The following is a 25,326-nucleotide window of genomic DNA, read 5'->3' as shown; positions in this document are numbered from 1 at the left end:
ATAGCATGTTTAGGGAACAGTTTCCAGCAAAACCACCTCTCCCACCTCATCTGGCCATGTTACCAGGCCACATCACATGTGGACCCACCCTGGGGCGTCCTCATCTACTGGTCCAGCACTACCTTCAGGTGTAACCACCTCAGGGGATGGTGTCCCCCCCAGGGGCACACACAGACATGATCCTGTCACCCGAGGTCAGGTCCAGAGTCTGTTGCATAGGGGCTCCACAGAGACTTGTGGGATGTACTACAGCACCTTGAGGCCCTCAATACATAATCACAGGATCCACATGCTCCTCCTGCTCAGCTTCCAGGCCAGGCACCTTCAGGGCCGTGAAGCAGCTGTTGTGACTAGTAATGGGTGGGCCTTGTTCCCATTGTTTCCATATGGGGGCTCATGGGGCTTCCACATCACAGACCACACCCACCATCCAGGGTGTTTACCCACCACATGTGTCATATACCACCCCTGTAGGCTGTCCTCTATATCTACCAACCCAACCCACCTCCACAAATATACCTACTATCCTTCCCCAAATTCCCATTCACACCTTCACAGACAAGGGCAATGTGGTCCCAACAAGGGGTTCACATGTGATATACCCATCAAGTTGCACACATTTACAGTTGCATATATCTGTGTGTATTGATATGTGTGCTGTTCCCTCACACACAGCATGCAGCACTGTGATGGAAATATAGTGGACATGTATTTATATGCATATGTGTGTGTGTGTGTGTTTGTATATATGTAGAAATACATATATATATATATATATATATGTGTGTGTGTGTGTGTGTGTGTGTGTATAGATACATTTTATGTTGTATATATGTGTTTATACATATATATCTTTACATATAGGTGTCTGTATATCTGTAGACATGCATGTGTGTGTATATATATATATATATATATATATATATATATATATATATACACACACACACACACACACACACACACACACACACACACACACACATATATATCTATATATATATATATATATATATATATATATATATATATATATATATATATATATATATGTGTGTGTACACATAATCATACCTATATATATATATGGATCTACCTCACAGTTCATATGGTCAAAAGTTTATTTGGTCGACAGTTCATTTGATCGACAAGCATTTAAGGTGGGGGGCTTCACCCCCCACACCCGATAATGGGTGGGGCTGTGCCCCACACACCCCCTAACTATATATATCAACTCCAGGGTTGCACAACATTGGGGAAGGGGGCAAATCTGCTTGTCAACCAAATGAACTGTCGACCAAATGACTGTCGACCATATGAACTGTCGACCAAGTCAGATAGATCCATATATATATATATATTTATATATATATATATATATATATATATATATATATATATATATATATGGGGTACATTCAGACATCAGGTCCACAATATCTAACTCTCCTTCCTACACAGCTGCACTGTTCTGCCTTGCTACAACACAGAGAGGTGCCACATATGGACACAGCCTACCATTACGGGGGTATATATAGGGCCATATTGCAGGTAAGCCTATTACATACCTATGGCATTTCGGCATGCTACATTACATGTTAACTTGAGTGTCCTGCAAGTGGTGGGCTCTGGAACCCACGTGTCCATCATTATGGCATTACTTCCACCACCAGCTATTGGCCACAGTAATATACATCCTTTCCATTACACAACACACACACTATGATGGCTTACATCTTGTCAGTCAGTGCTGCTCTGCACAGTAGATGAGTTTGGCCCACTACCCACAGGGACAGACTGTATTGTCATTAGCAGTTGTTCAGCTGAACATCATTACAACAACACCTGATGGCACATATAAATCATTCCACATCATCTATCCCATTATTATGGACCAAGTACTACAGTCAATTACATGTATATATACTTCACATACCTGTTGTGGGAATGAGGTCTGTTCTGGATAGTGTCCTTGTAAGGATTTTTTTGTTCTCCTTTGGCTTGGCCTTTAGCCTGCTTTCTTTCTTAATTTGTTTGATGGTTTGTTTGTTTCACTTTCAGTTTCACTTTCTCTCTCTCTCTCTCTCTCTGTGTCTCTCTCTCTCTCCAGTAAATGGATTGAGCTGCTTTGAATAGATTGCAGAATGTCTTTTGTAGATGATGCACATAATCAGGTGATGGCCTCTGCTCCAATCAGTGTACTCCACTTGATAGCTGCATTCGGCATGCTGTGTAGTACTTCCAATTACCACTGTCATGGCAACCCACTACTATAAATCCGTACATCATGTGGGCATGGTCCCTTTACCTTTCCTGTATGGTGGACATCCTTCCTGTGTGTGGTCAGCAGTGTTACAGACAGCAAGTAGCAATACCTCTTACAAGAGAACTTGCAGACTCAGGCCAGCTACATATTTGTATACGGTTCCAGAACTATAGACAGAGTGTGAATAGTGTTGTTCTATGTATTGTATAGCACCAGTGTTACAGGGTTTGTGAGTACATACTAGTTTAACATGGAATGCAGTCTGTCTGCATAGCTCTCAACCATGGGCCTATCCACTTGATGGCCAGAGGTGTGCCTGTTATGTTTTGTCTGTCCACCACACAGGTCTTGTGTCAGATATATCACTGGCAGTGTATGTGTGTTGAGTGCTATCAGTACATGGCTACATCCATTTGTGTTTCTGACTTCATATTCCTGATTAAGGGCATGTTGCAAACTATCCCGTAACACCAGCAACTTGCTTAGTTAATGACAACACTATTTCACATATGGCCCTGTGTTCCGGCCTCTGTCCTCCACCTACATACCAGGCTTTGTCCATATGACATGCAGTCAGGGGTTATTATGTAGTGGCCTGTGATTATGTCATACTGCCATTCCTGCCATCATTCCAGTGCTGTTGTAGCCCCTACAAATATTGTAGGGTTGGGTCCATATATATGTGGGCTTCATCTGCACAATACATATGTGCCCTTCTGCAGTCCAGCTGTCAGTGTATGTAACAGTGGTAAATGCCCGTGTAAGTCAGTCTATGGGGGGGGGGGGGTGAATGCATCATAAATAACCTAGGCTCTTACAACATGTGAGGGATATCAGGAGTAAGCTGCCTTAAGGTATACGGATGTACATTACCATACATTTCACCTTGGGAAAATGCTGGCCTACTGCTTCCTGCCATACAGACTGTTCTGTTTGTCAGTGTGATTGTGATGGTTTCAGTTATGCCTTGTTATGTAACAGATACATCCCATTGTGTCAAGTGAAGTCTTTTCGCCCTAGGGATTGCATACAGAGTGTAGTTAGAGGCTGCTGGACTATACATCTGCATTACTTACTGTTGACTGATTGTTATCTTGTGGCCCAGTCTGTCTTTACTGTTGTACTACTTGAAGGCCTTGGCCTGGACAGCAACATATGTTATGCTTTCGGATTACTGTATTAAATGATCTGTTTGAGAGTTGCATTAATCTGTTTGTATGTATGTCAAAGTCTAAACAGCTATATGACATGGCATATACAACTGTAATAGTACGCAAAAAATTCTCATGTATGCAAACCTGTATGTGGTGTTATATCCTTTGACCTCTCTGTGAGTATATGTCTCAGGCAACAATTGTCTTTTAGATGGGTGACTCATACACTGTCCATTTGATAAGGTGGTAACTGTAGGAATACTGGCTGTTCAGTATGGTGTGCACCCTCTAAATATGTATCTTCCTGTACATATCTCTCTGTGTGTATTGATTTCTGCATTAGTAACTGTATTTAGAGCACAACCTAGAGCTGTTTACTAAATTTCCTGTTTGCACTTATTTTTAAAATTGTTTTTTTCTCAAAACTTGCATTTTATCTGTCTTTGGCCTAGCACTCTTGTGTGGGGTCATTTACTGCACTGTTATAACTTGTTGATACTTGTTAACCTCCGCTATCTCTGAAAAAACAAAAAAACAAAAAAAATATTGCTTTTTTCCCACTTTTCTGAGATTTAAAAAAAGTTCAGTTACAGGCTTGCTGTTCTTGAACTGTTTGTAAGTTTCTGTGAGGCCATTTTTTGCTTGGGCTAAAGGAAAGTCTCTCTGTTGATCAGTGGCAGTGAAAAACATTGAGCAGCCTGCCTGCCCCTGTGGAAGTGGTTACTGACTTGAAACTGTAGTTTTATTGGACATTTTGGGTCAATTCCAAAACTCCTTCATCTTCCTCTCTTAAAACCCTCTTTTGCGCAGTTTTGCGCGTTTTTGAGCATAGCGCAACAACGGGCAGCGCCGCCTAATTGGGTTTAAACTATTCTTGGCTCCACAATGTCTACTCTTCACTTTTTCCCTTAGAACTGCTCTATCTCTCAATTTAAACACCATATTCTCATTTTAAGGCCCTTCACTGGTCCAATTAAGTAATCCTACAAGTTAGCACTATTAAACCATAAGCACTACTTACTCTTATACTCTCTACGATTAGCCTGGTCCTCTATTGGTCCGTCTTAAATTCAGTTTCCCTGTTACTCTAGCATGTCCAAAGGTCAGTCAATGGTTTCCTCTCCAGTCCAGCTGGTGAATCTGGGAATTTTGAGGCAATGTTACAACTGTCTCATGTACTCGGACAACCCTCTCCTCCTCCAAACAGGTTCAAATATATGTGAGAGATGCAACTATTTAGCCAAACTGGAGGCTGAGCTCTCTCATCTCAAAACTGGTGTAACCAGTCAGAAGGAGAAAGTAACCTCACACAACACAATTCCAGTATCACATAGTCCCACCACATCAGCGAACCAAACACATAAATACACAAAAACATACTTGGAGGCTCTAAATAAAAATCTACCTAAGCAACAGAGACCTCCAAAGCAGACATCCAAGCAAACGCTACCTCAAAACAAAACACACACAACACATAACCCACAAAGTCAGTGTGCCAAGCAGCCACAGCCCTTAAGGCTGAATAACACACCTGATACTCTTGTTATAGGTGACTCTATTGTCAGACACACTGACGTCCCGCTCACCAGGCTGAATAAAAAGAAGGTCACGGTGAGCTGCCTGTCGGGTGCTAGGATCCGACACATAACGCAAGCACTCAGGTCACTCCAAAGCAAATACAAATATGACTCAGTCATTGTACATGCTGGTGTGAATGACCTGAGATGTACCTCCCTGGACTACATGAAAAGAGACATAGAGGAGCTCTCTGATCATGTAGCCCAGGCTGGTATGACCCTGACCTTGAGCAGCATCTTACCCTCACCTAGAATGATTCCACAGTACAGAGACAAAATGATCGATTTTAACAATTGGCTAAAATTTTGGTGTCATTCAAAGGGGATCCAGTGTCTGTCAGCCTGGGATGACATGCTCGACAAGCCACGTTGCTTCACTAGGGACGGCTTGCACCTGTCACCACTGGGCTTTCGGATATTGGCAAAGGCTCTTGCCACCCCCATAGTGCCTTTTTTAGGCAAGGCTCAAAAGTCAAACCCACCCCCATAGACAGCAGAAGGAACAAGAAACTAAGGGTAATGCTGCTAAACATCAGAAGTCTTAACCTCAAGATGCACGCACTCGAAGCACTCTTCAGTATGGAGAACATCGATATCTGTGCAGTGACAGAAACCTGATTCAAGGCTCCAGAGAGCACCCCAGCACTACCAGGCTATACCTCGTATCATGCTTTTCGGCCCCAAAACCTGGACCGAACCACAAAAGGAGGGGGAGTTTCCATATTTATCAAGGATATCCACACCTCCAGGTTAGTGGCATTGCACAAAGTATTGGAGACCATCCATGTGCAACTAACAGTGGGCAAGACTGCTTTTCAGTTTATAGCATCCTACAGACCACCCTCTCAAAGTCAGGAATCCCATTTGGCTTTCCTGAAAACATTGGAGAACATGAAGATCTCTCCGAACACCATTATATTGGGCGACTTCAGCTACCCAAACATTGACTGGGAGCACTACTCAAGCCCCAGCACCTTAGCCCAAAGATTCCTCGAAATTATAAACTCAAATGCTATGGAACAACTAGTCACCACTCCCACAAGAGGGGACAACATACTGGACCTGATCATTACCAACATGGGGACTCTATGTTCCACACCAGAAGTATATCCCTCATTGGTAAGATCAGACCATAAATTAATTTCACTGGATGTCCACATCCCGACCCCACCCCCAGCCCAGAAAACCACAGTGAAAAACTTCTCAAAAGAGAACTTCTCACTTCTCAAAACCGAAGTGGAATCCTTCAAGGCCCCAGGGCCCGTGGAAACTACAGCCCAAACTGCAGAATCCTATATAAATGCATTCTACGGACATCTCCAGGAATGCATGGATCATGCTATCCCAAACAAAACCAAGACCCAATCATCCAAAGGCAGGCGTCCAGTCTGGTGGACCCCTGCCATAAATAAACTGTACAACAGAAGTAGGAAGCTACTACACGATAGAGCAAAATCCCTAATAGGGAAGGCATCTCTGAGCAGTACTAGCAAAAAATTATGATCCCTCATAAAATCCTCCAAGGCCAGCTTCGAGAGAAAAATTGCACAGGACAGCAAAGACAATCATAAGGCTTTTTTCAGTTATGTTAGAAACCTGGGATGCAACTCCCAGACTTGTTCTGAGTTGATTCTAAACGACAAAAAATACACTGAACCCACAGACATCGCCAATATCCTGGCAGACAGGTTCAGTGCAAACTTCTCCACCCCCCCCCTCCCAAAAGAGCAAGTATCTATCCCGGCAGAGGGCTGCCTCCCAAACATCTCAGATGCTCAGGTGAAGGCTGCCCTCTCCAAAGCAAAAAACACTGCTTCCATGGGACCAGATGGCATCCCAGGTTGCGTCCTACATGAACTACAAGAGGAACTAATCCCTCAAATAAAACAGCTATACAATCTCAGCCTCACTACAGGATATGTGCCCACAGAATGGCGTACAGCAACGGTGGTCCCACTCCACAAAGGTGGAGCCTCTACGGACCCTGGAAACTATCGCCCATAAGCCTGACTAGCTTAGTCTGCAAGGCTATGGAGAGGATCATCATGGAGCTCATAAACAAAGACATTGGGGACCTACAGACACTAGATCCTACCCAGTTTGGCTTTGTCAAGGGCAGATCCTGCCTTTTGAACCTGGTTGACTTCTTTGAAACAGTCACCAAAGCCATAGATGAAGGGAAGGTAGTCCACACAGCCTATCTGGACCTTGCAGAGGCATTTGACACAATACCCCACTCGGGCATCATAGATAAGCTATCCAGCTTAAATATAAACCCCTATGTCACAAGATGGGTTGCAAACTGGCTCAAAGACAGAACCCACAGAGTGAGAGTTGCTGGAGCCATGTCAGACTCGAAACCGGTCACAAGTGGCATCCCACAGGGTTCTTTCCTGGGACCACTCTTGTTCGGTATATACTTTTCTGAGGTACAGGCAAACATGGGAGGACTATGGCACACCAAGTTCACAGACGACTGCAAACTGTGCGCCATAATCAACTCTCCAGCTGACACAAACATCCTTCAAGAAGGTCTCACAGAGACAGATAACTGGTGCCAGCACCATGGTTTAAAGCTAAATGCCAAAAAATGTATAGTCATACCCTTTGGCAAAAACAATGTGCCCACAAATTACCACATAGTCGGAAACCCATTAAGTACAGAGAAAGTTATTAGGGACCTGGGGACCCAAGTTGATAGCAATCTCTCCTTTGAAAACCACATTGTCAAAGTGGTTAGAAAGACCTTCTACATAGCCCACCTCATCACGAAGGGTTTCACATCTAGATCAAAAGAGGTAATCGTGCCCCTTTATTCATCCCTCATCAGGCCCATCATAGAATACAATGCCCCTTTGGGATGTACCTTACCCGACACCTGCAGCAATTAGAAAGACCCCAAAAGTATCTCACCAAGAGGATCAAGGGTCTCAAACAGATGCCATATGCTGCTCGGTTAAAAAACTCCAGCTCTACTCAGTTGCATACCGCCTACTTGAGGCGATCTATGCCTGACATACAAAGCTATGTCAAATCCAGAATTAATGGACATGCTCCACCTCAGTAAATCTAAATCCCTTAGAGCCACGCCGAGGGACTTGAACCTCAGCACAGAAATAAATAGAACTTGCTGGAGGGACAGGTTCATAACCCAGAGGCTCCCTTCGCTCTGGAATATAATTCCAGTTCATGTGAGGCAGAGCACCTCACTGAATCTCTTCAAGAAGAATCTCGATAAGTGGATGGGGGATCGTAGGTTTGTCCCAGGGATTACTCCCGTGTCACTATTAGACAGAGGCACAGTAAACTAAACCTTAAAAAGGGCACAGTATACTCAAATCAAGGGGTGGCGTAAGCCATACAGAATCGGGCTAGGCTTATAATTGCCCCAGGGCAGATAGCCTAGTATGAACCTATGAACCTATGAACCTATGTATGTGTGTATATATATATATATATATATATATATATATATATATATATATGTGTATCTGCATATATATGTGTGTGTGTGTGTGTGTGTGTGTGTGTGTGTGTGTATATGCGTGTGTGTGTGTGTGTGTGTGTGTGTGTGTGTGTGTGTGTGTGTGTGTGTGTGTGTGTCAGTGCGTGTGTGTGTGTGTGTGTGTGTGTGTGTGTGTGTGTGTGTGTGTGTGTATGTATCTTAGGAATGTTTATTGCTTCCACATTGAACATTCCCTATTGTAGCCAGACTGTACTGCATGATATGTTATTGATACCAGCCTGACATCATACATGTGGGATGGATTACTGTTAACGTCTTGTGCCCATGTTGTGTCAGGTCTTGGTTATGGGACTTGCAACCGTTGGTATTGTATTGCAGGGCACATCTGTTTGACTGTGGGGGAGGGGGTGATATATATATATATATATATATATATATATATATATATATATATATATGTATTTATATCTATATATATATATATATATATATATATATATATATATATATATATATATATATAAAACCCAGCCACTGGGATGCACAAGCCAGTGCATTTCTTTGTGCCGGTCCAAAGCCCAGATAAATGGGGGAGTGTTGTTTCAGGAAGGGCATCTGGCGTAAAACTTCACCAGATCATTTCATGCAGACACCAATAAATATTTTCATACCAGATTGGTCGAGGCCCGGATTAACAACGACCGCCACCAGTACTGTTAGCCAACAGGGTGCTGGTGGAAATTGGGCTACTGTTCGCTGAAGGAGGAGAAGAGGCGGAAGACATGGCCAAAGGGAGGAACAGAGGAGAAAGGCTAGGACTGTAGTAGTGAGGGTCGGAACTTTGAATGTTGGCAGTATGACTGGTATAGGGAGAGCACTAGCTGATATGATGGACAGAAGGAAGGTTGGTATAATGTGTGTGCAAGAGACTGGATGGAAGGGGAGTAAGGTTTGGTGTATCGGAGGTGGGTTCAAATTGTTTTATCATGGTGTGGATGGGAGGAGAAATGGCGTAGGAGTTATTCTGAAGAAACAGTATGCTAAGAGTGTTTTGAAGGTAAAAAGAGTGTCAGATAGAGTGATGTTTATGAAGATGGAAATTGATGGTGTAATAATGAATGTTGTTAGTGCATATGCTCCACAAGTTGGGTGTGCAATGGATGAGAAAGAAAAATTTTGGAGTGAATTGGATGAAACGGTAATGACTGTACCCAAGAGTGAGAGTGTGGTGATTGGAGCAGATTTGGGCATGTTGGTGAAGGGAACAGAGGGGACAAGGAAGTGATGGGTAGGTATGGTGTTAAACAAAGGAATGCAAAAGGTCAGATGGTAGTGGATTTTGCGAAAAGGATGGACATGGCTGTGGTGAATACGTATTTTAACAAGAAGGAGGAGCATAGGGTGACATACAAGAGTGGAGGAAGATGCACACAGGTGGATTATATCTTATGTAGGAGGGCCAGTTTGAAGGAGATTGGAGACTGTAAAGTGGTGACCAGAGAAAGCGTAGTTAGGTAGCATAGGATGGTGGTTTGTAGGATGACATTGGTGATCAAGAAGAGGAGGAGGAGTGTGAGGGCAGCACCAAGGATCAAATCGTGGAAAGTGAAAAAGGGTAATTGTGAGGTGGAGTTCAGAGATGAGTTAAGACAGGCACTGGGTAGCAGTGAAGAGTTACCAAGTTGCTGGGTAACTACAGCAGAGCTAGTAAGGGAGATGGCTAGAAAGGTGCTTGGTATCACATCTGGACAGAGGAAGGATGACAAGGAGACATGGTGGTGGAATGAGGAAGTACAGGAGAGTATACAGAGAAAGAGGTTGGCAAAGAAGAAGTGGAATTGTCAGGGAGATGAAGAAAGTAGACAGGAGTATAAGGAGATGACGTGCATGGCAAAGAGAGGGGTGGCGAAGGCTAAGGATAAGGCATATGAAGAGTTGTATGAAAGGTTGGACACTAAGGAGGGAGAAAAGGACCTGTACCGATTGGCTAGACAAAGGGACCAAGCTAGGAAAGATGTGCAGCAGGTAAAGGTGATAAAGGATAATGAGGGAAAGATACTCACAAGCAAGGAGAGTGTGTTGAGGAGATGGAAAGAGTACTTTGATCAGTCACAGCATGAAGTTATGAGAAAGAGTAGTGGAAGCAAGGTTAAGAAGGAACATGATGATTAGTGATCAGCAGTATGGTTTCATGCCGGGAAAGAGCACCACAGATGTGATATTTACTCTGAGAGTGTTGATGGAGAGGTACAGAGAATGTCAGAAGGAGTTGCATTGTGTTTCTGTAGACTTAGAGAAAGCATATGACAGGGTGCCTAGAGAGGAGTTGTGGTATTGTATGAGGAAGTCAGGAGTGTCAGAGAAGTATGTAAGAGTGGTACAGGATATGTACAAGGGTAGTGTGACAGCAGTGAGGTCTGTGGTGGGAGTGACGGATGCATTTAAGGTGGGGGTGGGTTACATCAAGGATCAGCTCTGAGCCTTTTCTTATTTGCAATGGTGATGGACAGGTTGACAGACAAAATCAGACAGGAGTCCCCGTGGACTATGATGTTTGCAAATGACATTGTGATCTGTAGTGAGAGTAGGGAACAGGTGGAGGAGACCCTGGAGAGATGGAGATATGCTCTAGAGAGAAGAGGAATGAAGGTCAGCAGGACTAAGACAGAATATATGTGTGTGAATGAGAGGGAGTATAGAGGAATGGTGAGGATGCAAGGAGTAGAGGTGGCGAAGGTGGATGAGTTTAAATACTTGGGGTCAATAGTTTAGAGTAACGGTGAGTGTGGAAGGGAGGTGAAGAAGAGAGTACAGGTGGGATGGAGTAGGTGGAGAAGAGTGTCAGGAGTGATGTGTGACAGACGAGTACCTGTAAGAGTGATAGGGAAAGTCTACAAGAGGGTAGTGAAACCAGCTATGTTATATGGGCTGGAGACAGTGGCATTGACAAAAAGGCAGGAGTTTGAGCTGGATGTGGCAGAATTAAAGATGCTAAGATTTGCACTGGGTGTGACGAGGGTGGACAGGATTAGGAATAAGTATATTAGAGGGTCAGGCCAGGTTGGAAGGTTTCGAGACAAAGCCAGAGAGGCACGATTACGTTGGTTTGGACATGTGTTGAGGAGGGATGCTGAGTATATTGGGAAAAAGATGCTAAGGATGTAGCTACCAGGTAACAGGAAAAGAGGAATGCCTAAGATAAGGTTTATGGATGTGGTGAGAGAGGACATACAGTTGGTTGTAAGGTTTATGGATGTGGTGAGAGAGGACATACAGTTGGTTGGTGTGACAGAGCAAGATGCAGAGGACAGGAAGAAATGGAAACAGGTGATCTGCTGTGGCGACCCCTAACGGGAACAGCTGAAAGAAGATGATGATCTATATATATATATATATATATATATATATATATATATATATATATATATATATATATATATAATCTATATATATATATATATATAATCTATATATATATATATATATATATATATATATATATATATATATATATATATATATATATATAAAAACATCTATATATATATATAAATATATATATATTTTTATATATATAGATATATATATATATATATATATATATATATATATATATATATACACACACACACACACACACACACACACACACACACACACACACACACACACACACACACACACACACACACATCTCCATGTTTACATACACATCCTGTACTGTTGAATGGCTGTGGTCTGGACGATATGCTTGTGAAAGCATCAGGGTTATGTATATCCGACATGGCTTAGTGGTAAATTGCTTTGCCTATGGTGTGCAGGGTCCTGGGTTTGAGCCTAGCAGAGGCAATTTATTTTGTTGCTGGGCAGAACAAGGGCTGTTGAATACAGACTGATTAAGGCACTTTTAAGCAGTTGTAAGTGGGTTTGTGAGGAGGAAAGCACTGCTAACTTCCGGTTACAGTTTCTTATACTGATTTAGCTTCTCAATTACTTAACCTGTGTAGGCATTGCTTACCCCGTGCAAACAAGTTTAAACCCGCTTACTGCTGCTTAAAAGTGCTTACTCCTGCTTACCCCCCGCGCTAATTTCTTTAAAAGAAAAGAAAAAAGGTTGATAGGAAAGTGGTGAAAAAGGGGCACAAAGAGGGAAAGACAGTAGGGAAAATAGCTAGGGATGTGCAGGACGGGTGTAGGGAAGGTCCATACCTGCCCATTTCATCTACAGCAACAGCTGTGCATATACACTGAATTTGGAGATAGATTTGGACACTCAACCCCCTGAGAGAGGGGTGAGGACAACAGTAATATGTTGTGAAGCCAATTAGACCAGATTACATGTGTCCAGTCGACACGTGTGAAATGGACAGCTATGTATGGGGCGAGATTTTTTTTTTGGAACAGATTGCCCTTTTTTTTTTTTTCAGGTGAGAGTGTTGGGGAGGGACAGTAGGTATAGTTGGGGAGGTAGGTTGGATAGGTTAACAGACAAGACAGACAAGACGTATACAGGGTGGTATATGACACATGTGGGGGATAAACACCTTGATGGGAGGGGTGTTTGGAAATTGGAAGCCCATGAGCCCCCTAGTGAAAACAGTGGGACTGAGGTCCCCACCCATGGGCAGTCACCACTGCAACTTCACATCCCAGAAGGTGGGTATGCTGGGGGCTGAGTAGGAGGGCCAGGCTGACCCTCTAGTTGTGACACGCGGCCCTCAAGCTGGCATAACAGATCTCCAAACTCCCTGCTGAGCTCTCTAAGTACCATGCCCTGGACCTGGCAAAGGGTGACAGTGTCCTATCTGCTCCCGCTCCCAGGGGAGGGTGAGCGCCATCCCCTGAGGTGGTTTCACCCAAAGGTGATGCAGAACCAATAGACAAGGAAGTTCTGGGGTGGGCCCCAGATGTGCTGACGCCCGGTGCCATGGCCAGCTGAGGTGGCACAGGTGGGTCCACCGGGACCGGCCTTCCCAGACGTGCTATGGTGTTTCAGTTTTACAACATATGTGGTTTAGTAATAGTCAACACATTCCAGGATTAGATATAACAGCATGCATAGATATTCCCATTAACCCAAACACCAGATATGGAACAGTTGCATAGCAAACAGAACACATGCATATATGGATCCACAGTGGCTATTATAACAGCATGCAGGTACATTGATGCCAGCATGCCACCAGTGTGGGAGTATTTCAACATGGCACATGCATAGAAACAAATTTAAATAATTATCAAACAATAGGACATATGTCCCAACAGCAGCACATACCAATTGAGTTGTGTATTTAGTTTCTTGTTGCAGATATGGTGTGGGGGGGGGGAGAAAGATGTAAATTAAAAACTAGTGTATTCCTGAAGTTCACATTACTTTCTTAGTCAGTGCTGTGATCTGTACCTTACAGGTATTAGTACACTACCCTATCACCTTAGTTTGGACAGTGGTATAGATGTAGACAACTGTATACATGAACTGAGTTTTACCTGCAGTATACACCTCTTACCTGGTATACCTGTGGAGGTATTGCTTGTTAACACTACCTGTTTCTGCACATATTCTCAGATTCCAGGTTGATGTTATGCACATACCTGTCCATCTCTTATTGCACACACTCTGGGCTTGTCTTGACCACATGCAGGTAAACTGGGACATATTGCGACTATTGCCCTCTTAAACCTTTAGTGAATTGTACAATGACAGGTTTGTTTTCAATGACATTTATCAAATATGTACAGGCCTGACAGTCAGTTATACGACATGAAATGCTGCCTACATGTCAGAGATTAGCACACAGATATGGCAGGGGGACAGGGTAACAGCCGGCAAATATGGGCCGATTAACTGGACATTCTGGACAATTCTGTACACCTGCGGGGTATGATTTTGCATACAGCTTACTACCACTCCCAGGATTCGAACCATGGCTGTCTCTATAATTCCCCTGTGGTTTTACATTCTGACCTTGTAATTACAGCACTCTTATACAGGATTTCCTAGGCAGTTTTATTATGTAGCACAGTGTGTATGACAGTGATGAGTAATACCTTATTATTCAGAGCAACACTAACAATGCCATACAATACCAGAGTAAATAGTACCAGTACAGGATATCAGTCTTTTATTTCTAGTCACAGTGTTTGTATCTGACAGACCTGTGGGAGCAATGTTTGTTAGACAAAGACATTGGCAACCTTCAAACACTGGACCCCACCCAGTTTGGGTTTGTGAAGGGCTGATCTTGTCTCCTGAATCTGATTGACTTCTTCAAATCAGTCTCCAGAGCTGTGGACGAGGGTAAGGCAGTCCACACAGCCTATCTGGACCTCGCCAAGGCATTTGACACCATCCCCCACTCTGGAATCATAGATAAACTTACTAAGCTGGGCATAAATCCCTACGTCACTCGATGGGTTGCCAACTGGCCTACTAACAGAACCCAGACAGTAAAAGTAGCCGACTCCAAATCCAGCTCCAGACAAGTGACAGGTGGAGTACCTCAGGGTTCAGTCCTGGGACCACTCTTGTTTGGCATCTACTTCTCTGAAGTACAGGCCAACACTAAGGGACTCTGGCTAACAAAGTTTGCAGATGACTGCAAACTGGGAGCCATTATTGAATCCCCAAATGATATGGATATTCTACAAAAGGGCCTTACAGAAACAGATGCCTGGTGCCAGAGCAATGGGCTCAAGCTTTATGCCAATAAATGTATAGTTATCCCCTTTGGAAAAAAACATGTACCCATGAATTACCACATAAGTGGCAGGACAGTAAACATTGAAAGTGTGATGAGAGACTTAGGGACACAGGTGGACAGTGGTCTCACTTTCGATAACCACATTGCCACAACAGTCAGGAAATCCTTCTATGTGGCACACCTCATCACTCAGGGCTTTTCTTCCTGAAAAAAGGAGGTTATTGTCCCACTGTACTCATCCCTCATTAGACCCATTATAGAGTATAATGCCCCGTTTGGTATGTACCTCACAAGACATCTGCAACAACTGGAAAGGCCACAGAAATACCTCACTAAAAGAATCACAGGCCTAAAGCAGATGCTATATACTGACCGTCTAAAAAAACTTCAGCTATACTCTGTGGCATATCGTCTACTCAGAGGCGATCTCTGCTTAACATACAAGGCCATGTCAAACCCTGTGCTGTTGGACATGCTCCACTTAAAGAAATCCCAATCTCTCAGAGTCACACACTCCAGGGATCTAAACCTTGTCATCACAATGAATAAAACATGCTGGAGGGATAGGTTCCTGACCCAGAGACTCCCCATACTCTGGAATAGACTGCCCATACATGTCAAGCAGAGCGCCTCATTGGCCCTCTTCAAAAGGAACCTTGATGATTGGATGGGAGATAGAAATTCACCCCAGGGATCATGTCAGTCGCCCTGCTAGACAGGGGCCTGGAGAAGTAAATATTGTGGGAAGAAATATCCAGGGAATTGTTATGGCTAGGCTTGCATAGGCCCTAGGGCCAATAGCCTAGTACCAACCTATGAACCTATGAACCTATGAATGTTGCCACACAAATTACCAGATTCCACATTAGTATTATGCACATACGTCTCTCTCTGTTACTGTACACACTCTGGTCACAGCTTGACAACATGGGCGGTGTTGATGGGATGTACTTGGCTTATTACTCTCATAACATTTTGGGGAGTTGCTAGACAGGTTTGTTCTTATATTTTCTTTGTATTTCTTATTGTATTTCTTGTTTGCTGCCTAAACATCTGGGATCATTCCAATGATTTGCCAGGGGGACAGGGTGACAGGCAGTAGACATGGGCATATTTACTGGACATTCTGGACATATCTGTACAGCTGTGAGGTATGATTCTGCATACAGCCTGCTACCACTCCCAGGATTCGAACCATGGCTGTGTGCGCTAAAAATACAACACCTCAGTTGAGTGTGCTATTTGGATTTTGCTGTCTGTCATTTCACTGTTTTCTATTTAAGTCTCTAAGTTGTATTATATGACCTCTTGGGATTACAACAGTCATATACAGACATTCCTACACATTTTATTTATGTAGCACATTGTGGGTAACAGTGCTTAATACAACAGTACTATAAGAGATTGCAACTCTACATTACCATATGATACCAGAGTAAACACATGCAGTCCAGCAGTTAAACCTTTCTTGTCAGATTATTATGCTTTTATTTACATACAACCTACATGAGACTCTTCCTGCCATATTCTTTGGTGTATGGAGTACATGCCTTAAACAATACAGGTTTTTTACAGGCAATTAATTTACTACTACTTTTAGATTTATTTCCTATGACAGTACATACAAGAGCATTACTAACCTACCTTGCATCGCAACTGCTGCAGTCTACAGGCATGAGCTTTCTGGTTCGCAGCCCACTCATCTGCCACTGTGAAAGACATAAGAGGAATATTTAGCCATACCTATCCATAATATACATGAGCTGGCAATTATTAAACAAGTAGTGGACTGATAGTTACACACTGCTGGGACATCCCCTGTCCTGCTGAGCAGGTCAGTCATCACTATGCCAACCTGAAGTGGAGAAAGAGGGTTCTCTTAGATTAGTGGATCCAAGAGATCCCCCTTTCTCTGCTTCAGGTTGATATAGTGATGACTGACCTGCTCACCAGTTCATGGTATGCCAGTGGCACTGGTGAGGTCATGGACAAGATGGTCCCAGGCTTCTGCTTTGTATTGGGAACCCTGGTACTGGCCCTGCAGCAGTCTCTGGTCATGGTCTTTCACAAGGAGTCCTGCCATGACTCTGGACTCCTGGATGTCTCAGCGCTGCAGCCAAAAGCGCACACCCTCTCCCATACCAGACATAGTGCCTAAAGGAGGAAGCTGAAACCAGTTATGAGATGTATTCCCGTCTGTTGGGCTTAAATAGGGTTGGTTTTCTGCACTTTGCCTTGATTGGACAGTTTTGAAAATGCTAAGCTATGGGCAAACCTGCTTACCTAAGGCTGGCATTGCTTAAAGGGGTATACCAATGGGCAAACTGATTTAGCTGGCCTACACATTGCTTACACCTACTAAGCTGGGCTGTTCAATGCTTAGCGTTGCTTAATTTTTAATTTGCATTATATTTGCTTTTTGGCATTGATTTATTATTCATTACATGTTACATATGTGTTTGGTATCCATGATTCATGTGTACGTACACTGTATGGGGTCTTTGTGTTTATTAGGGGATTTCAACACTTTATTACAATAACACCTCACATCTGGGCTTAATGCAGTACTCCAGTTCACATATTTATGTTGTGTAGTAGGTTATACAACATAAAACTGTATATAGATTCCTTTCACATGTTCAGTTTGACTTTCCTATCGTGAGGATCTGTTTGGCGATACCTCAGTCTTATGTACTCTTGTGATGGCTTAGTGGTTAACTACTGTGACTGTAGTGTACAGTGTCCTAGATTCAAGACCTGCAAAGCCTGTTTATTTTGTTTCTGGCCAGAACAATGGCTGACGCATACAGAGTGCTTAAGGCACTTTTAAGCAATTGTAAGTGGGTTTGCATGGGCTTGCGTGAAGGTAAGCAATGGTAACTTCCGGTTAAATATGCTTACAGAGAGTTAGCTTCAATAATGCTTTACCTGTGTGCGCATTGCTTAGCACCCATGCAAATGGGCTTAAAATCACTTACTAATGCTTACAAGTGCTTACTCCCACTTACTACTGCTTAAATATGCTTAATCTTGCTTACTAGTGCTTACTCCTGCTTACCACCACACTAATTTAGACAGTAATGTCAAAAGGTTCTTGGGAAGGTGGGGGATTTGGAAGCTGTATGGAGTTGTCATTCATTACACATTTTACCTTCCATTTGTATCACTGATTCCTGTGTACATATACTGTATGGGGCACTTGTGATTATCTGTGGACTTTACAACATTGTGACAATGACACCTCTGGGAATGACTGCTCGTAAGGCAAATGCTCTGCCAACTACACTATTGCAGTACTGCTTCATTTGCATATATCTTGCTTTTTATCGTCTTGTACCATTTAAGCTGCATTAAATGTAGCTAAGCGATGGGCAAACCTGCGCACCTATGGTTACATTTAATCTGTTTCATAAAAAAAATAACTTCTTTATATTTCATGTTTTAAATATTGCTCTTATAAACCTGGGGGGTGTTGCTGGGGGTATGCGAACACCTATGAGCGGTCTTGCTCATTCTTATTTCTATACTGCTGTTCTTGATTGCAGGGGTGTGTATATTCTGACAGCTCTGCTCTCAGAAATGCCCCCTGAACTCGTACACGCTCCGTGTCCATTTAGGAGCTCAGGAAGTGCACCTTCATTGATATGCATAGCGCGCTGCCATCCTGCTCCTAAACTGCCGCTTCCATGCAGGACTAAGCTAGTCCTGCATGGAAGGATATTGAACCCCGGGGCATGTTTTTTTAATTAGTTTATTAAGACTACAGGCTGACAAAATTAAATACATGTTTTGTCATTTCATCATTTCACATAATTCCCTGTTTATGTTTATACAATGAGACTATTTTAAATGATACTCCATTTCTGATGAGGTTTCTACTTTAGGACAAAAGAACTCAACTAAACAGTTAAACCAGCTCTGATTTCCATGGAATTGTTTGTGGAAGCATTGAATGGCGTGGTTTTATTTGTTACTGGATCCTTTCACATGACTGGTCATCCACTCTTTTTGTTTTGGATTTGTATAAGTAATTTTTACTCAAGGTTAAATATTTGTGTCAAGATGTTAATACCTTTAGCCAATAATTAGGTAATGCATCTGGACCCAGGATTTTCCAGTTATGAGCTTTTCTTAATTGTATCTCAATTTCCCTGCCTGTTATTTCTTCTATTTTATGTCTGTAATAGAGCTTATCACAGTTTCTTTTAACTTGGCTGTCCATTTGGCATCTTTGTTATGTTCAACAGGGTCTTGATAAATGTTTCTCCATTTTTTTAGGCAATTTGGTTTGTTTCCCAATGCTCTATAAAACTGTTTTTGTATCAAGTTTTTCTGCTTGTGTTGGTATTTTCAATTTATTATTGGAAATACGAAAATCCTAATTTGTTTTGATATTCTGTATCACTTTTACCATGTCTATCTTTCAAAGAATGTTTGATGATCTGTTCCCTTTTCTGCATTCTTCTAATACTAATACTTCTTGTCGTTGTTGCTTTAAAGTTTTCTCAATTTGATGTTCCCATACTGTCACTCTACTTGTTCCTTTCCTTTCCATTGTCGCACTACGTTTTTGTGGTAGCACTCTGTTACTGGTTTAGCTGTACAGTAGTATAATCAATGTATTTCTGTTCTATCACATGAATTTCTCTTACTAGTCTGTCTTAATAGATCTGTCAATCACTGTTAGATCAAGTAAGTCTATTCCTGGATCATTTTCTTCTAGACTGGCAACATCCTCTTTGCTCTCTTTTTCTTGCTGTTTGCCTTGCTGTGCAATTCTAAATGGACTTTTGTATGAATCTCCTATAAAAGGTTTCAGAACATAGTTCTGGCCTAGCCCTATAGTAGAAATGTTTCCATGTTCTGAGGATTCTACACTGCCTTTTTTCAGTCCTGGCACCAGTGAGTACACTAGGAGTGGGAACTTTTTCATCCTGAGACCTGTGTACCTAGTCTTTTTTTTTACCCACCTTTCTCCATGATATATAAAATAGAGTCTATATATTAGTGCTATCTAGGTGAGATTTTGTAAAAACATGGTCCTCAACATGGAGGTACTCATCAATACTTGAGGATGAATTCATTTACAAAACTACTCTTTTTTTTTTTTCTTGCTAATTCCATCTTTCAGTTTGGACCAATTAGCTTCTTTGTAGACTCCCTTCCTGACCTTAATCTGGTTGATTATCTCTTTTCTAAGCTATTTATTCAATCAAGAGTAAAGCTATCACTATGTAGACTATTCCCTCTTCCATCATCATACTGACAGAAAGCACTTCATTAAAAAGTGCTAAGCGGGTTGCTTATGTGAGGCTGGACACTGGATTGTTAAAGTTTGGTATTATTGCCTCAGCTTCACCACTTTGCAAGGCAGTTATTTCCATGTGTATTATTCCTTCACTGTCTGTCTGCCTGCCTGTCCTACTATCAGGTTATGCTCTGGAGCCATTGCTTGTCCCTTTCTTGTTCTTTATTTCATGTGAAAATGATAAGGTCATTTTGAAAAGACCATATTCATTATTAATATGGTCTGAAATGTAAAACAGTCAAAGCCCACCTTCCCTCGTTAATGTTCACTTTTACATCATCGCAACTTTCACCTCCACGGTTATTGATGAAGCAAAAAATGATTGGGGGAAATCCCTGAATTAGATACACCTTTTACATGCTGGTCCTATTAACTCAGAACTTTTCAAAATCATTTCTAATTTTAAGAAGGGGTGGAGTAAGAATCTGAGAACCAATTAGGGACATAGGTTCATAGGTTCATAGGCAGGCACTAGGCTATTGGCCCTAGGGCCTATACAAGCCTAGCCAAAAAGGTACCCTGGCTTTTGCCACCCAAGAAAATTATTTTCCTGTGCCCCTGTCAAGCAGAACCAGAGAAGTGATCCCCGGGATGAATTTCCTATTACCCATCCAATCATCAAGAGTTTTCTTGAAGAGTGCTAATGATGAGCTCTGTTTGACATAGATAGGTAGTCTGTTTCAGAGTATGGGAAGTCTCTGGGACAAGAATCTAACCCTCCACCATGTTCTGTTTATTGTGGTGACAAGGCTTAGGTCCCTAGAGCATGTAGCTTGGAGGGATTGGGATTTCTTTAAGTGGAGCATGTCCAACAGCTCTGGGTTTGTATGTTAGGAAGGGATTACCTCTGAGTAGGTGATAAGCGACGTAGTAAAGCTGGAGTTTTTTGAGACGGTCTGCGTAAGGCATCTGTTTGAGGCCAGTAATCCTCTTTGTGAGGTATTTTTGCGGCCTTTCCAGTTGTTGTAGATGTCTTGTGAGGTACATACCAAAAGGGGCATTGTACTCTATAATGGGTCTAATGAGTAATGAGCAGAGGGGAATAATGACCTCTTTTTTTCTGGATGAGAAACCTTTTGTGATGAGGTGTGCCACGTAGAAGGATTTCCTGACCACTGCGGCGATGTGATTATCAAAGGAGAGACTACTGTCCACCTGTGTCCCAAGGTCTCTTATCACACTTTCGGTGTTAAGTAGACTACCGCCTATGTGGTAGTTCATGGGTACAGAGTTTTTACCAAAGGGGATGACAATGCACTTTTTGGCATTGAGCTTGAGACCACGTCTTTGACACCAGGCATCTGTCTCAGTGAGGCCCTTTTGTAGAATGTCCACATCGTTAGGAGTTTCGATTATGGCTCCTAGTTTGCAGTCATCTGCGAATTTAGTTAGCCAAAGACCTTCTGTATTAGCCTGTACTTCAGAGAAGTAGATACCAAACAGGACAGGACCCAGGACTGAATCCTGTGGTACTCCACTTGAAACTGGTCTGAAGTCTGATTTGGAGTCTGCTACTTTCACAGTGTGGGTTCTTTCAGTAAGCCAGTTGGCAACCCATCTTGTGACATAGGGATTTATACCTAGTTTAGTGAGTTTATCTATAATTCCAGAGTGGGAGATGGTGTCAAACACCTTGGCGAGATCTAGACAGGCTGTGTGAACCACCTTACCCTCATCTATGGCTTTGGTGGCTACTTCAAAGAAGTCTATCAGGTTTAGGAGACATGATCTGCCTTTTACAAACCCAAACTGTGTAGGGTACAGAGTTTGGAGATCTCCAATGTCTTTGTTTATGAGTTCCATGATGATACGTTCCATGGCCTTGCAGACTAGGCTCGTCAGGCTAATGGGGCGGTAGTTCCCAGGTTCTGTTGTGCCCCCCCCCCCTTGTGGACTGGGATAACTGTCGCGGTGCACCATTCAATGGGCACAAAGCCTGAGGTGAGGCTATGATTGAACATGGTACTTAGGTGGGGTGCCAGTTCGTTCTTTAGTTCATGTAGAAGGCAGCCTGGGATGTTGTCCGGTCCCATGGATGCTGTGTTCTTGGCTTTGGAGAGTGAGGTTTTTACATGTGCAGCCGTCCCTCCAAATCTGGACAGTTGAAAGGTATATGCAGTATTCACAGCTTTCTTCTTATCTATTAATTCTACCATGTAAAGTTTTACCATAATCTATCACTGTGGCAGAGCTAGTCTTGTGACCTCTTCAGCTAGTTTAATCTAGACGTAGCATGGCAGGTCCTGAGGCAGCAGGTGGTTCATATGAACTGTAGCCAGTGGATGCATTTTTAATCTGTCTAGTCTGTTTATTGTAGATAACATCTACACAGCTGTTTCCATAACTATACCAGACATATGATTAATTGCTTCATCAGATTCACACTCAAGTGCATTGAGAGGAAAGGTGTTACATGAAAAAGTTATTTAAGATGTCCTCATCCCATTTCTAGAATGATTCCATTTAATGCACCTGTTGCATTAATCTACTCCTGTACTCTTTCACCACCCCATTAAGGACCGCATATCGTTCTCCATCCCTCCTTTACAAATTGCATATCAAGTGCCCTTTACTGGCCCTTATCAGCCAAGTTACCCAGTGCCTGCTTGTCTTGATTGTCAACCTCTTGCACAACTGTTTCAGAAGCTAGATATCCTTCTTGAAGTTAGCTGTATATTATACCCTGATCCCCACAGTGAAATGTAAAAAAAATAGTTTCCTCGATTAATACTATTGCACCTATTGTGGCAAGATGCTTGAATTTCTTATAATCTTATTCTCAGATTTTATGCACAATGTCATCGCTGATGCATTAGCTGTTATGATATGGCTACTGTATTAAACTCACCAAGCACAAGAAATTCTTTTATAGGCTGCACAGAAAGGGGAAACCAGTAGTGCAGTCTTAAAATCAGTGGTTTGTATGACTATTCCTGTTTTGCAGCCCATCCTAGAGTCTCTCCATTTCATGTCACATTAGGAAAACGATCTAAAATGTCAGACAAGTAGTCCATTCTCTGTTTCTACCACCATTTGTGAACTTATTTAATGCAAGCAGTGAGCTTTTCTAAGATGCATGAGTTTGAGTGTGCAACTAAACAAGTTTATTTTTTGCTTCATTTACAAACACATATTAATCACAAGCTACTAGGAATCTTAAATATATTAAACATTAACAACAACAGTGCTTATAAGCAGGTCTGAACTTTTCTATAGTCCTTCTAAATAGGTACTTTTTAAAAAATTGTACCATAAAACATTTCTTGGTAACCTTTAACATTTAAGTAGACTCGAGTCCTTTCTTCAGAAGTAAACTGAGTGCATCTAACAGTTATTTTTCATTTGTTATGTATTTAAAAAGGCACTTCTTTCTTGTGATGTTGTACTTCTATTGCTGCTGGTAGATGTTTTTGTTAGGAAGGTAGCACTTTATTGTTATTTCTCTGGCTTTGTTAACATGCCAGAATGATTGACAGATCGAGTATTAAAATAAATAGTGATTCTGTCATACAGAGCCTGTGATAAAACTGATGTGGGGAAAACTAGTGCAAGCATGTAATTATTTCCTAATAAATAATTACATGCCTTGCCTGATGTTTAAACCAGTCAGGTATCTTAGTTTCTGCATTTTTACCACCATATTAGAGAGGCCTGAACACAAAAGAAAACACAATACAGCAATCCACATCTTAAGCTGCCTTGATCTCTTGCACAACTCCTGTTATTTTTTCTAATCATATAATAGGCGACGTGTGTGTGTGTGTGTGTGTGTGTGTGTGTGTGTGTGTGTGTGTGTGTGTGTGTGTGTGTGTGTGTGTGTGTGTGTGTCTGCGTGTGTATGTATTTTTCCATGTGTGCGTAGGTAGGTAGGTGTGTGTGAGTGGGTGGGTATATATGATGTCATCCACCCTTCTACTATAAAACACATTCAGAGTAAGCACTGATCTAATGCTTCATAGTATCTGTTACTGCTTAAGGGTATACACAATGCAGCTGCAACATGTAAGGTCTCAGGGAACAGGAAGGAACACTGAGTTAGATTACCAAACACCCCCTCATTACCATCACCCAGGCTTGAAGCTACTTCCTATAATGATTCACAAATGGAAAAAAATACACTGGCAAGATATAAAACATGAAGATACGTTCTAAAGGGTTTATTAAATGAAACCATATACATATTATCAGACCATATTAAAAGCATTGATTTGATTCACTGAGTGACATCACAGACAGACAAGTGAGTCTTAACAATTATTTAAATGCTTGAAATGCAGACCTTAAAGTTCCACTGCAAATTAATCATGAAATAAAGCTGAGAATGTCACACTTTTCAAACAAAATAACAATGACAACAACTAAAAAAAGTACAGAGGTAAAAAATGCATAATTAAAATTATAAAGCAAGCAGTAAAACAAAGATTATTTGACTTGCTGATAAAGTTATGAAGGGGAAAAGTGGGGAAAGTATAATTTACATGGAAACGTGACAGACAGCTGTGCAATCATTTCTCTTAATGCAGCAGGGACTATGAATAGTTGAGGAAAATGTACTGTTACTTCATCAACAGTCAGTAACTTAGTTTCTTACAGTTCCTGGGATGAAAATGGCTCAGAAGTGCATTTATAATCCAAATCCAGTTTATATCATTCATCCAAATTAGACCATTTTCAAATAAAGGCAGGAACAATACATTTATTAAATAAGCAGAATAAATGTACACACACAGGTCAATAAAAACTATAGCTATACTAAGCAAGCAGATGAAGGTATGAAATACTGCATGTCTAAATCACAAAAGTAGAAAAACAAGGCTCATTTGATCTTGAAAGGCTCAAATAAAAATATTGGTA

The sequence above is a fragment of the Protopterus annectens genome, chromosome 6.part0 (assembly GCF_019279795.1).
Source record: "Protopterus annectens isolate FY-2018-M chromosome 6.part0, PAN1.0, whole genome shotgun sequence".
Lineage (NCBI taxonomy): Eukaryota > Metazoa > Chordata > Ceratodontiformes > Protopteridae > Protopterus > Protopterus annectens.
Note: the sequence above shows the minus strand (reverse complement) of the source record.